At 40.3% G+C, this 15,894-nt stretch overlaps 1 long non-coding RNA gene across 1 annotated transcript in view; it reads left to right on the forward strand.

The window, feature by feature from the left end:
• Positions 1 to 1,614: 1,614 nt before the first annotated feature.
• LOC120520406 overlaps positions 1,615 to 15,894 on the forward strand; it is a 41,074-nt gene continuing 26,794 nt past the window's right edge. Inside the window, exon 1 of the long non-coding RNA XR_005631829.1 lies at positions 1,615 to 1,699. This is a non-coding gene — a long non-coding RNA (uncharacterized LOC120520406). The remainder of the gene's footprint in view (positions 1,700 to 15,894) is intronic.

The raw sequence follows: 15,894 nt of genomic DNA on the forward strand, positions 1-15,894 counted from the left end.
AGATGGGAGAAGTTCAGAAAGGCTATGGCCTGGATGTGAGAGGTCGGTGATTTTGCCAGCCCGCTTCATGACTCTGGAATATACTGTAGTATAGGTCCTGTAAGGTGGGAAGACTGGTGCCGATGATCTTTTTATTCGTGGTAGCCTGTTCTTGTCTTTTTTGATTGCTGATCCAAACCACACTGTAATGGATGAGCTCAGTGGTTGCTGTGTTGAACTAAATTAACAATCCTTGTGGTAGATTGAACTTCCTCGGCAGTAGCAAATAGCACATCTGCTGCTGTGCCTTTTTCATTATGAAGTCTATGTGGGTCTTCCATGTCAAGTCTTGGGTCATTGTGGAGCCCGTAAATTTGAAGGTTTCCACAACTGACACTTTATTGCTAAGTATGGGGAGAGAAGGTAATACTAAGGGGCTCTTCATGAAGTCCACTGTCACCTCTACAGTTTTGAGCGTATTTAGCTCAAAAACTTAGTAGTAGGAACAAAGGCTTAGCAACCCACATGGACTCAAGGATGCTGCACCCAGGAGATTGCTGGCTCAGAATTCAGTCCCGGGAGATGTCTAGGCAGACCATTTTTATTAATTAAGTTGGCCATTAAATGTTCATGACTTTTTGAAATTTGGACTTTATAGCATGGTGGCACTGTAGTTAGCCTTGCTGTCTTATACCACTAGAGTCGTAGGTTTGAACCCTGGGCCTGGTCATTGCTTTGCTGGAATGTTCTTCTTTTGTTTGTGGGGGTATTCTTGGCACATCCTGAAGATGTGTGTGTTGAGTTAATCAATGACTCAAATTTTGCTGTGTGTGTGTGTGTGTGTGTGTGTGTGCGCCTTGAGATGTACTGGAGTTTATTGCTGCATTACCCCTGATGCCACTGTGGAATCCTATGGTGTTTGCACCACTGAACTGGATTAAACCGGTTCCATAATGTATACATGAGCTAAGAATGTGGTGGAGTGTTGTTCATTAACATTGTAGGGTAGAATTCCTGCCTTTAATAAGGTCATGTGAAAGCCTACTTTATATCCATAGCAGGACATAACAAACAATCAAGTAATCCTCACCAAATTGTAAATCTAAGTGCATGTAACCTTCTGAGACTAACAGAGCATAAGAGATAGTATAGTGACATTTGTTTCAACAAAATATGACCCATGTGTGAAAATGTGTTTAACCCATTACTGCTGTCATTTAAATTAAGAAAGTAATTAGATCCAGTTACTAGTATTTAAGTGGCTGTAATTAATTGTTGATCACCACCTAAAAAGAAAAGATCAGAAATAGAGAGTTGATTTCAAACATCTCATTTGACATTTTTGCTTCTCTGATCTGGCCTAATCCAGGTATACCCTGCAATGAAGCGGTGCCATTCTGAGTTGTGCTCCGTGCTTTCTGGGGTAGGCCTCAGCCTCCACTACCCTGAAATGGAATAAACTGGATAAGGCCGTGGATGAACAGCTGGGCTTGACTTTTGTGACTCTGACCTCCGTCTGTTTTTGCAGTGGTTGGTTTGGTCCATCAGCTGTCTTCCCTCTTTGTACTTTTTCCTGTTCTTTTACTGCATCAATTCTTTCTATTCTTTAAATTGATTTTTTTCCCCTTTTATTCACAGTGACCCCTACGTGAAACTCTCCCTTTATGTAGCTGATGAGAACAGAGAACTTGCCTTAGTTCAAACGAAAACAATTAAAAAGGTACAGTATGTCGAGGGCATCGTTGTATTTTCTTGATTTCTTAAAGCTAATTTCAACCTAAATGTGCTTCTGTCTAACAACATATAATTATTGGCACATTCTGTTGTCTTAAGTTGCACGTTTTGCAGGTTTATTGCAGGCTGTGGTCTCTGTTTTGTAAAGTACAATGAACCCTATTATATTTAGATTTTTTGGAACATTTATTAAGTCACAGATACGAATACCATAAAGAATTAACAACATACAGTGGATTTAGAAAATAATCAAATCCTTCATTATTTTTTTACATTTTGCTATATTTCAGCCTTCTTCTGTATTGTGCCATAATCACACAATACTTCTGAATGACAAAGCAAAAACAGGATTTTTGACATTTCTGTTAATTTATTAAAAATAAAAAAAAAAGTAATATCCCAGTGACACAAGTATTTAGCCCCTTTGCGATGACACTTGAAATGGCTCAGGTGCACCCCATTCTGTCGATCATCACTGAGATGTTTCTACACCTTGTTTGGAGTCTACTTGTGGTCTGTCCAGTTGATCGGACATGATTATAAATTCACACAGTAGTCTACTGAAGGTCTCACAGATCTTGACAGTGCGCATCAGAACTAAAACCAAGCCATGCGGTCGAATGAACTACCTGAAGAGCATAGAGACAGGATTGTGTCGAGGCACAGATCAGGAGATGGCTACAAAAACGTCTGCAGCATGAGGGTTCACTAACAGCACAGTTGACTTCATAATTTAAATTAATTAAAAGGAAGATGTTTGGAACAGCTGTGACTCTTCCTAGAGCTGGTCACCTGGCTTATTTGAGCTATTTTGTTTTGGGAGAAGAACCACGATAATACAGGTGAACAAGAACACAGTGGTCACTCTCGCTCAGCTTCAGTGAATCTGTGTGGAGATGGGAGAAATTTTCAAAAGGAGAGCCACCACTGCAACACACCACTAATCTGGGTTTTAGGAAAAGAACAACCAGACAGAAGGGTCTCCTCAGTAAAAGACAGATGGGATTTGCAGTATGGCATCTGCAGGGTTTTCAGATTGTGAGAAACAGGATTATTTGGTGGAATGAAACCCTGATTAGCATTATGACTGGAGGAAGCCAGGCTCTGTTCATTGCCTGTCAATATCTTTCCAGTGGTGAAGTTTGGTGGTGGCAGAATAACGTGTGGAGGGCTGTTTTTCAGCAGCAGGGACTGAGAGACTAGACAGAGTTGAGGAAAAGCTGAACAGAGCAAAGTACAGAGATAACCTGAATGAAAGGCTACTGCATTGTGCTCTGGACCTCTAACTGGTCCAATGGTTTATCTGACAACAGGGCAATGTCCCTGAGCACAAAGACAGCACAGGAGGGGCTTAGTCCTGCATGGTCCAGCCAGAGCCTAGCCAAACTGTTGAGAGACCTGAAAGTAGCTCTCCTCTTATGGCCTCCATCCAACCTGACAGAGCTTGAGAAGAGCTGCAGGGAAGAATGGCAGAAAATCCCCGAATACATGTGTGCAAAGCTTGTCACATTATACCCAAGACGTCTCCAAGGTTGGAATTGCTACAAAGTGGTTTCAACTAAGTACTGTGTAAAGGGTCTGAATACTTGCATCAGTATTATACAGTGCTGTGGAAAAGTATTTGTCCCCTTCCTAATTTCTTATTTTTTTGCAAGTGTGTCACCCCTAAATGTTTCAGATTATCAAACAAATTTAAATATTAGACAAAGATAACCCAAGTAAACACATAATGCAGTTTTAAAGTGATTATATTATTTATTAAGAAAAAAAAGCTATCCAAACCTACATGGCCCTATGTGAAAAAGTAATTGCCCCCTAAACCTAAAAACTGGTTGTGTCACCCTTAGCAGCAACAACTGCAATCAAGCTCCACATCGCTGTGGAGGAATTTTGGCCCACTCTTCTTTGCAGAATTGTTTCAATTCAGCCACATTGGAGGGTTTCTGAGCATGAACCGCTTTTGTAAGGTCAGGCCACAGCGTCTCAATTGGATTCAAGTCCGGTCTCTGATTAGGCAACTGCAAAACCTTTATTTTGTTTTTTTAAGCCATTCAGAGGTGGACTTGCTGGTGTGTTTTGGATCATTGTCCTGCTGCAGTGCACTTCAGCTTGAGGTCACAAACGGATGGTCGGACATTCTCCTTCAGTATTTTTTGGCAGAGAGCAGATTTCTTGGTTCTAGAAATCACAGCAAGTCATCCAGGTCCTGAAGCAGCAAAGCAGCCCCAGATCATCACGCTGCCACCACCATGTTTGACTTTTGGTATGATTTTCTTTTTCTGAAATGCTGTGTTACTTTTATGCCAGGTGTAATTGGACGCAAACCTTCCAAAAAGTTCAACTTTTGTTTTATTAGTCCACAGGATATTTTCCCAAAAGTCTTGGGGATCATCAAGATGTTTTTTGGCTAAAGTGAGATGAGCCTTTATATTCTTTTGGGTCAGGAGTGCTTTTCGCCTTGGAACTCTGCCATGCATGCCATTTTTGCCCAGTCTCTTTCTTATGATTGAGTCATGAACACTGAGCTCAACCGAGGCAAGTGAGGCCTGCAGTTATTTAGATATTGTTCTGGGTTCTTTTGGCTCCTCTTGGATGAGTCTTCTGTGCACTCTTGGGGTAATTTCTGTAGGACGGCCACTCCTTGGAAAGTTTATCACTGTTCCATGTTTTCTCCATTTGTGGATGATGGCTCTCACTGTGATTTGCTGGAGTCCCAAAGCTTTAGAAATGGCTTTGTAACCTTTTCCAGACTGATAGATGTCAGTTACTTTGTTTCTCATCTTTTCCTGAATTTCTTTAAATTGCGGCATGATGTCTTCCTTTTTGGGATCTTTTGGCCTACTTCACTTTATTTGACAGGTTCTGTTTAAGTGATTTCTTTCAACAGGTCTGGCAGTAATCAGGTGTGGCTAGGAAAATTGAACTCAGCTTTCCAGAAAATGTGATTAACCACAGTTACTTCATGATTTAAAAGGGGGGGCAATTACTTTTTCACATAGAGCCACGTAGGTATGGATATTTTTTTTTCCTTAATTAATAAAATCATCGCTTAAAAAACGCATTTTGTGTTTACTTGGGTTATCTTTGTCTAATATTTAAATTTGTTTAGTGATCTAAAACATTTAACACTAGAATTACCATATGGGGTTGGGATCATGAACACGGCTGAGAGAATAAAACTGAATAAAAAAAAAAAAAAATAAAGCTAACCATTACAAGTATCATAAATTACACCGGCTGTTACAGACTGGAATCAAATGTATGTTTTTATTCTAAAGTAGTAAGAATACGAGCAGCTGACTTCTCAAAACGGACTCGTCTGGGATCAAACCTGTGAACTTTTGATTACCAGTCAACAGTTGATACCGTTGCGCCACCGAAGCAGTCGTAGCAAATGTGTGTTGATGTCGCACCCTAACGCAGGTTTTTTTCTGCAGTTATATTTATGAATGGAAGCGCATTTGTTCCGTTATATTTGTACCTTTTGTGAAAGTGTTTCTTTGATATTTGGAATTCAGGCTTCACACATTATACACTTCATGTCTACATTTTGTCAATTATTACTAAAACATGAAAAACTTTTCTGTTTTAATGATGTGTTTACATAGATCGTCGTAGACACGGAACACACATGAAATGCAAGTGTTCCAAATAACCATATAGTATTTATAAAAGGTGTCATTTTGCTTGACTTCTCACTCTATACAACTCTAAGCAACTGACGCGCAGGTAAACAGACTTGAGCTGAGAAAACTGTGTAGGGTGGGGGGATGTGAGAGCAGGCTGCTTGCTGCTTATCCATACATTTAAAGGACAAAAGACGCTGACGGAGAGGTGCGAAGCATTTTAAGGTGGGACGGATCTACGAGTTTTTTCGTAGGCTCTGGTAATTCTAGTGTTAAGTGTGACAAACATGCAAAAAATAAAAAATCAGGAAGGGTGAAAATACTTTTTTACAGCACTGTGTTTCAGTTTATCTATACTAATAAAAGGCAAAGCCCTCACTGACTCACTCACTCACTCACTCACTCATCACTAATTCTCCAGCTTCCCGTGTAGGTAGAAGGCTGAAATTTGGCAGGCTTATTCCTTACAGCTTACTTACAAAAGTTAAGCACGTTTCATTTCAAAATTCTTCGCATAATGGTCATAACTGGAACCTACTTATGTACATATATACGGCCATAGCCTGCAGCTCGGTTGCCATGTGAGGCGGAATTGCGTCCCTCATCGTCATGTCTCCCACGTAATTGAGTGCCTGCCCATGTAAGGCCGTCTGTCGGCAGCAATCCAATAGACACACTGCCGCTAAATATTCGCGGGTGAAGGACTGTGCTTATGCAAACGAAGATGAGATAGTCAGGGATAGACTAGTGTTTGGCACAAACTCGGCGAAAGTGCGAGAGAAACTTTTAAGTGCTGGGTCTTAGCTAACATTAAATAAAGCCGTGGACATGGCAAGATCGCACGAGATAGCACAAGCACAGCTGAGAACCTTCGATGCATGTACTCCGAGTGGCTCACGTGAACTGACTGTGAACGCAGTACGCAGAGAACAAGGAAGAGCTCCAAAGAGCGCTGAACAAAAAACGCATTACACAATTGAGAAGGCAGCAAAAGAATATGAAGCGAGTAATGCATACAAGCATATTCATAAGTGCAGCTACTGCGGAAACAAAGCACGGTGTAAATCTTAAGTTTAAATTAAGTTCATAGACAGGCTGCCACTGGCGTTTGTCATGCCTACGACGAATACAATATTTGCGAGATACAAGTTTAATGAGAGGACGCAGGGTATAAACAAGACTTTTCATCACTTTGTAACGGAGTTAAAATTGCTGGTGAAGGACTGTGCTTATGCAAACGAAGATGAGTTGGTCAGGAATAGAATAGTGTTTGGCACAAACTCAGCAAAAGTGCGAGAGAAACTTTTAAGTGCCGGGTCTGAGCTAAGATTAAATAAAGCCGTGGACATCACAACATTGGACGAGATAGCACAATCACAGCTGAGAACCTTCACTGCATGTACTCCGAGCGGCTCACGTGAACTGACCTTGCAGGACTGGGAAAGGTAAACCCGTGCATGCAGTGTGTGATGTCTCAGATAAAGAGGAAGACGAGCTGTTTATTGATGCAGTAAGAAAGGAACAACCCTCTGAAGCTGAACAAGCCTTTGTAGACATATCAATAGGAAAGCAAGGTGTAAAGCTTAAGTTTAAATTAAGTTCATAGACACGCTGCCGCTAAATATTAGAGCAAATCCACAACTTAATATCGGGAATACCTGTTAAACATCTTAGATTCACGAGTACCGCTTTGGGTAGTGAACACTGAATGAAACTTGTTATCTTTACAAAGGATGACAAACACGAAATATAACTTGAACACAACACATCCTCCAAATACGAACCTGATTGAAAGAAATAATGATAATCAAATCCTTGATGACAGCATCACTCAACAGTGACAAAACAATTACATTGACAATCATGTTACATTATTTTTAAAATGTTTTGTTTTCTTTTTCATAACTTCTTTAACACACTACTTCTCCGCTGCGAAGCGCGGGTATATTACTAGTTTTTTAATAAATTAGTAAAAAATTTCTAAAATCTTGTTTTAATTCTGGGGTGTAGAGGGTTCAACGGGTTTTTCCATTTCAAGTTATCCTTTTGTACGGCTGTCCCTCTTAAAAGTTCAGATTATTGGGAAGGACTCAAACATTCAGGAAACCACCATTGTATTTTCTCTGTGGTCCTGCCTGTAGTAGAGAACTTAAAAGATCTTGTAAAAGATCATCACTTGAAGGCGCTCGTGATCATCTTTTTCAACTGGGTGTGTAAAGTACAGAATAATGTATAAAAAAGTTGTTCAAACTTAGTGTATGAGTCATTAAGAGTTTTATCACTAACTAGCAAAATACCTGCGCGTTGCAGTGGAGAAGTAGTGTGTTAAAGAAGTTAAGAAAAAGAAAAGGAAATATTTTAAAAATAACGTAACATGATTGTCAATGTAATTTTTTTGTCACTGTTATGAGTGTTGCTGTCAACAAGGATTTGATTATCATTATTTCTTTCAATCAGGTTCGTATTTGGAGGACGTGTTGTGTTCAAGTTACATTCCGTGTTTGTCAACCGTTGTAAAGATAACAGGTTTCATTCATCGAAGTGTTCACTACCCAAATCGTTACTCGTGAATATAAGATGTTTAACAGGCATTCCCGGTGTTAAGTTGTGGATTTGCATGCGAATATTTAGCTGCAAAGTGTCTATGAACTTGTGGAATTGCCTGCGAGTATTTAGCGACAGCATGTCTTTTAACTTGTGGATTTTTCTGCGAGTATTTAGCGACAGTGTCTCTATGAACTTGTGGATTTTTCTGCAAGTATTTGGCAGCAGCGTCACGAAGTTGTTTCCATCTAGCTGCATCAGAAAATGTACCACGACGTCTGACACGCCTCCTTTTTACTGTTTTCTCACAGCTTGGATTGCTGCTGTCATAATCGGTTTGAGTTTAATGGTTTGTTTCAATTACGACGGTATTTGTAGGACTTGTGTTGAAGTGACATTCGGCATCTGTGAAGCATTGTAAGCATACAACCGGTTTCATCGATAGCTTCACATCCAGCTTTTGAGAGTTTAAACATTCATAAACATCAAAGTGTCCACTACTGAAATCGTCACCTGTTAATCTAAGGTGTTTAAGAGGCATTGGCGGTTGTCGAAAGGTATAAATATATTATATATATTTGGCCATTTCGGTACACTTGAAAGCAACAACCGAACAATTCAGCGGCAGCCATCAACTCACATGCAGAACCATAGGTGAAGGGCTTAAGCATTTCACTCTTCTAGTGCTCCTGTGTAGTATAATTACCTCCTGTACCATCATCAGTCCACACCTTAAACCCATTCTAGTCACTCAATACATAAGACACAATGTTCCTCCGGATATCACGATTGAGCCTGATATGGCCGTGCAATATGTAACAAAGAGAATGGAAAAGGCAGGCGGCATCTCCGGGCATGGAAACCACTCTGTAAGTGACAGTTCTTTGATCGATGGTGATCACCTCTATAGACATGTTTTTGGGGTTCTGTTTGGAACGATAAAGGAAATTGGTATTTGAACAGTAAACTAAGTCTAAAATACCTACACAATAACTATAATTGTAATAAACGAACAATAAAACAATGGAGAAGCTGTGGATTAAATAAAAAGGCTGCAGTTATCAGCAGGGAGACGTGAATACCGTGGCGAAGCAAGGAAAGGAATGAAGAGACCGGAGCGACGGACAGACTTATATACGCAGGCAGCCAACAACGTGGGAGGCGTGGTGATGGTGGACACAATGCCGCCTCACACAGCGACCAAGCTGCAGGCTATGGCCGTATATATGTATGTAAGTAGGATTCAGTTATGAATCCAAAGAATTTCAAAATGAAACCTGCTTAACTTTTGCAAGTAACCTGTAAGGAATGAGCCTGCCAAATTTCCGCTTTCTACCCACACGGGAAGCTGGAGAATTAGTGATGAGTGAGCCAGTCAGTCAGTCAGTGAGGGATTTGCCTTTTATTAGTATAGATAAAAAAAAAAAAAAATGTTACATTGCAAATGGAAATTTATGAGGTTATTGTTATTGAAGAAGCTGGCAACTTGACTCTCAACTTAATGTTATTTTGGACAATTTGTTTTGGCAAACTTATTGGGATGGTCTGTTTTCTGTGACAATAGTTCACATGTTCTAATATTGTTAAACAATTTCTCACAAAGAGTAATAGTGGCCACCTCAAAGGCTGTGCTGAAAGTGGTCTGCACTTACAATGATGTAAAGTTTTATGGCTTATGTCAACTTACGATGAATTTTTCCATATGATCTGCAACGTCAGTAACAACTTCTGTAGATAGAAGGGTTTCTTGATCTCAGTACATTGTTTGCAGAACCAGAGTTGCACCACATTTTTAGTAATTTCTGAATTGTGCAATTGTCTGGAGCATTTGCAACGAGATACTATTCCTAATTCCCTCAAATGCAAGCTTGCAGGAGCCAGTATGAAAACACAGCAACACAATACACACTTGCTGAGCAAATGATAAAGAATGGCTGATCATGTGGCAGCAGTGCAATGCATACAATCACGCAGATAAAGGTCAGGAAGCTTCCATTAATGTTCACATCAAACACCAGAATGAGAGAAAAATGTGACCTCAGTGATTTCAATGTGGCATGAATGATGCAGCCAGACAGGCTGGTTTGAATATTTCAGTAACTGCTGATCTCCTGGGATTTTCACACCCAAAAGTCTCTATAGTTTACTCAGAATGGTACAAAAAACATCCAGTGAGCAGAAATTCTGTGGGCAGAAACATTTTGATAATGGTAGAAGTCAGAGAAGAATGGCCAGACTGGTTCAGGCTGACAGAAGGGATACAGCAACTCAGATAACCACTCAATACAACTGTACTGAGCAGAAAAACCTCTCAGAATAACAACATGTTGAATCTTGAGGTGGATGGGTTCCTCTCCTGTCAGCCATGAACAGAAAACTGAGGCTTCAGTGAGCGCAGACTCTCCAACACTGGACAGCTGAACACTGGAAAAAACGCAGTCTGTTCTAATGGATCTCGATTTCTGATGAGTCGCATGGATGGTGGGATCAGCATTAGGCACCAATAGCATGAATCCATGCAGCTAACCTGCCTGGTGTCAACAGTCCAGGCTGGTGGTGGTGTTGCAATGGTATGTGGTTTCATGAATATGACAATAAGGTCAGTGTTCTTGAGGGGCCTTGTCAGTCACCGGATCTGAATGCAGGAGAACACAACACCTATGGGATATGGTAGAACATGAGATTAGTAGCATGAATATGCAACTGACATATCTTTAGAAATTGTGTGATGCAATCGTGGCAACATGGACCAAATTGTCAAAGGAATGTTTCCAGCATCGTGTGGATTGTATGCCATAAAGAACGGAGGCTGCTTGGAGAGCAAAAGGAGGCCTACTCAGTATTAGCATAGTGTACCTAATAGTTTGCTCAGTGAGTATAAATGTGCTATTGCAACAAATATGGAAAGTCTTCAAGTTGGATTGTTTGGAGACAAAGCCAGAGAGGTGTGATTGTATTGGTTTGGACATGTGCAGAGGAGAGATGCTAGGTATATTGGGAGAAGGATGCTAGGGATGGAGCTGCCAGACAAGTGGAAGGCCTAAGAGGAGGTTTATGTGTGTGGTGAGAGAGGACATGCAGGTGATGGATGTGACAGCAAAATGCAGAAGACGGGAAGATATGGAAACAGATGATCCGCTGTGGAGACCCCTGATAGGAGAAGAGGAAGAAGAAGGAATGTCTTCGGACAAAAACACAAATACGGTAAAAAAGCTAACAAAACGAAACGCTAGCAGGAATTCCCACCAACTTCATCTACCAGTAAGTTGTAGCTGCCTTCAGAGGAAGACATTTATTTTCAATTACGGATTGGGAGATGAAACACGAGTGTGAAACTGAGTGAAGTTTGTAACTACAAATTCAGCCCTATCTTTTATCAAAATATCTATATATAATCTATAATCTATATCTAATTGTATATCTGTATCTAATACAGAAACCAAATGGTGAAGCCAAAAAGGAAAAGCAAGACATCTTAAAACTGGGTCAAAATATCAAAAGCAAAGCACTACATACATAAAGTTAGCAGAAGTGTACAGAGCTGACCATTATACCCTTGACACCTAATGACCCTGCATGAATCCAAGTTCAGACACGATGGTGTGGAAAAATAATGCTAAATAATTAATATCTTCTGAAGGAAACTTTCTAACAAAAGCTGTACATCAAAAAATAATTCTTTGGTTTTAAAATTCCATGCTTTAACATAAACTCTTGCGGAAAGCTCATGAAAAATTAAACAGAAATGGACCTTCGGTGTGCTGGGCTCTCAGTAGGACAATCATGAGATCTGGTGGCAGACAAGCTCATGTCCTGATACACTTTATACAGTGGTATTTACATGTTTGGGCACTCCTGAGAAATGTACCTTATTTTGCTCAGGGTTTAAAGTATTAAAAAAACCTACTGCAACAAATACAGTGCCCTACATAATATTTGGGACAAAGACACAGTTTTCCTTGATGTCCCCCTCTGCTCCACAGTTTAAAATTACAAATCAAACAATTCAGGTGTCATTAAAGTGCACACCATGTAGACATGACAACACTTTTTCTACACTGTCCCCTTATTTATTTTTGTACCATAATATTTGGTACAGTTGGCATCACAGGTGTTGGTGATTCCTCAGGTGTGTTTCTGTGCTTCATAAGATACCACGGCTTTTTCTACCCTTTGGAGTCTGTGGTTGTCATTGTTCAACATGAGGACAATAGCTGTGCCAATTAAAATAAAAGAAGCCTGTATGAGGAACAAGAATAAAACCTTTAGAGACATCAGTAAAACCTTAGGACTACCTAAATCAACTGACTGTTATATCATTAAGAAGAAAGAACACACTGGTTGGCTCATTAATTGGAAGGGGCTATCAGGCCAAGGAAGACCTGCACTGCTGATGACGAAAGAATCCTCACTGTGGTAATGAAAAAGCTGCAAGTGCCTGTCCGACAATCAAAAACTGTCTTCAGGAGGCAGATGTGGATGTGCCAGAGACTAACGTCCACAGAAAACGTCATGGATAGAAGTACAAAGGCCACACTGCAAGATAAAAAACCACTAGTTAGCCACAAAAGCAGGATGGGCAGATTATAGTTTGAGAAAAAGGCCTTAAAAGAGCCTGCATAATTCTGGAAAAGGTTTTGTGGACAGATGAGACAAAGATGAACCTGTATCAGAGAGATGAAAAGGAACTACCCAAGATACAAAGCAGACCATCCTCATCTGTCAAACACGATTCTGGAGGTGTTATGGCAGGTACCGACACACTTCTCTTCATTGATGTTGTAACTGCTGACGGCAGTGGTACAATCAATTCTGGGGAGTATAAAAGCATCATATCTGCTCAAGTTCCAGTAAAAGCCTCCAGACTCCTCGGTTGATGCTTCATCCAAGATAATGATACAAACAGACTGCCAAGGCAACACAGGAGTTTTTCCAAAGCTAAACAATTGAAAATTCTTGAGTGGCCAAAGCAGTCAATTAAATTTAAATCCAATTGATGCAGCTTTCCATATGCTGAAGAGAAAACGTAAGTGGATAAGCCTCCAAAACAAGCAGGAGATAAAGAAGGATGCATTAGAGCTTTGGCAGAGCTTTACCAGAGAAGATCCTCGTCACCTGGTTATGTCTTTCAATCACAGACTTCAAGCAGTCATTGCATGCAAGGGATATGCGACAAAGTCCGAAATATGACTGCTGTAATAGACATGCCATTAATGTGTCCCACACTTATGGGGAGGGGGGGCATGTATAAAAGGTGTTGTCATTTGTACATGGTGCGACCAAAATGTATGCAAATACCCTTAGATGAATGTTTGCAATGTGCCCTTTAATCACGTATTGAATTGCTGATTTGTAATTTTAAACTATGGAGCAGAGGGGTCAATCAAGGAAAAGTGTGTCTTTGTCCCAAACATTATGGAGGGCACTGTAGACATTCAAGCACATGTCTTCCAGCAGCTTTTAATGCAGTTTCAGTTTAGTTCTTGAACTTAAACGTAGAAAAAACAATCATTTATTACTTGAGTAAATGTTTGGGTACCCTTCCACTTGTAAAGTCTCCGAACCTCACCAACTTGTTAGGCCTGAATGGACTTGTTAGGATTTGTAAAGTAGGTAAAGGTCCGTCATAAGAAAGTGTCAAAACTAAATAATTGCATTCCATTTCAAGAGCTAGATAACTTCTGACTCATCATCCCTTTTAGTAATACTGAATAACCATTCAGGTGCCGGTCATAAAATTAGAATATCATGACAAAGTTGATTTATTTCAGTAATTCCATTCAAAAAGTGAAACTTGTATATTGGATTCATTCATTACACACAGACTGATGTATTTCCAAATGTTTATTTCTTTTAATTTTGATGATTATAACTGACAACTAATGAAAGTCCCAAATTCAGTATCTCGGAAAATTAGAATATTGTGAAAAGGTTCAATATTGAAGACACCTGGTGCCACACTCTAATCAGCTAATTAACTCAAAACACCTAAAAGCCTTTAAATGGTCTTTCAGTCGAGTTCTGTAGGCTACACAATCATGGGGAAGACTGTTGACTTGACAGTTGTCCAAAAGACAACCATTGACACCTTGCACAAGGAGGGCAAGACACAAAAGGTCATTGCTAAAGAGGCTGGCTGTTCACAGAGCTCTGTGTCCAAGCACATCAATAGAGAGGCGAAGGGAAGGACAAGATGTGGTAGAAAATAGTGTACAAGCAATAGGGATAACCGCACCCTGGAGAGGATTGTGAAACAAAACCCATACAAAACTGTGGGGGCGATTCACAAAGAGTGGACTGCAGCTGGAGTCAGTGCTTCAAGAACCACCGCGCACAGACGTATGCAAGACATGGGTTTCAGCTGTCGCATTGCTTGTGTCAAGCCACTCTTAAACAAGAGACAGCGTCAGAAATGTCTCGACTGGACTGCTTGCTGTGTGGTCCAAAGTTATGTTTTCTGGTGAAAGTAAATTTTGCATTTCCTTTGGAAATCAAGGTCCCAGAGTCTGGAGGAAGAGAGGAGAGGCACAGAATCCACGTTGCTTGAGGTCCAGTGTAAAGTTTCCACAGTCAGTGATGGTTTGGGGTGCCATGTCATCTGCTGGTGTTGGTCCATTGTGTTTTCTGAGGTCCAAGGTCAACGCAGCCGTCTACCAGGAAGTTTTAGAGCACTTCATGCTTCCTGCTGCTGACGAACTTTATGGAGATGCAGATTTTATTTTCCAACAGGACCTGGCACCTGCACAAAGTGCCAAAACTACCAGTACCTGGTTTAAGGACCATGGTATCCCTGTTCTTGATTGACCAGCAAACTCGCCTGACCTTAACCCCATAGAAAATCTATGGGGTATTGTGAAGAGGAAGATGCAATACGCCAGACCCAACAATTCAGAAGAGCTGAAGGCCACTATCAGAGCAACATGGGCTCTCATAACACCTGAGCAGTGCCACAGACTGATCGACTCCATGCCACCCCGCATTGCTGCAGTAATCCAGGCCAAAGGACCCCAAACTAAATATTGAGTTCTGTACATGCTCATACTTTTCATGTTCATACCTTTCAGTTGGCCAACATTTCTAAAAATCCTTTTTTTGCATTGGTCTTAATTTATATTCTAATTTTCCGAGATACTGAATTTGGGACTTTCATTAGTTGTCAGTTATAATCATCAAAATTAAAAGAAATAAACATTTGAAATACATCAGTCTGTGTGTAATGAATGAATCTAATATACAAGTTTCACTTTTTGAATGGAATTACTGAAATAAATCAACTTTGTCATGATATTCTAATTTTATGACCGGCATCTGTAAACGTCACAGAATAATTGATGCACACAGAGCTGGGGACGACTTTAAGAAAAAAGTTCTGCTGGCAATTACTACTGTTAGGAATGTGGTAAAGAAACGTCAGACCACAAAATGTTCTGAAATAACTGCACGTTTTCTAGGCTAAGAGGTGCAACAACCAACCCCAAGTAGTCACTGCATAAGACCTCGAAGAAACTGAAGTGGTGGTGCATTGTTCTATAGTGCATTGGTGCTTGCATTATTAGTGTCAAGCGTTGTGCACAGAAGTTGTTAAGATTGTGCATTTTGGCCACAATCACCAGAGGTATGTTTGGAGGAAAAAAAGGGACAGCATTTCAGGAAAACAACATCTTGCCAAATATTAAAAATGCAGGTGGATCCTTAAGGTTTTGGGGCTGTGTGGCTGCCAGTGGCACAGGGAACATTGCATGCATAATGGGAAGAATGGATTCCATTTAATATCAGAAAATATCAGAAAAATGTAAATGTCATGCAGTCCATCAAGAAGTTAGGCTGAAAAGAGGTTGGCTTCTACAACAGGACGATGATCCGAAGGATATATCAAAGTCCACCATTAACTACCTCAAGGAACAAAAAGTGAAGCTTTTGAAATGACCCTCACAGTCCTCAGAACCTGAATATTGTTGAAAATCTGTCGTAGATCTGAAGTATATTGTGCATGCAAATATCTCTGAGGTCA

Source organism: Polypterus senegalus, unplaced genomic scaffold, assembly GCF_016835505.1.
Source record: "Polypterus senegalus isolate Bchr_013 unplaced genomic scaffold, ASM1683550v1 scaffold_4274, whole genome shotgun sequence".
NCBI classification, from domain to species: Eukaryota; Metazoa; Chordata; class Cladistia; order Polypteriformes; family Polypteridae; genus Polypterus; species Polypterus senegalus.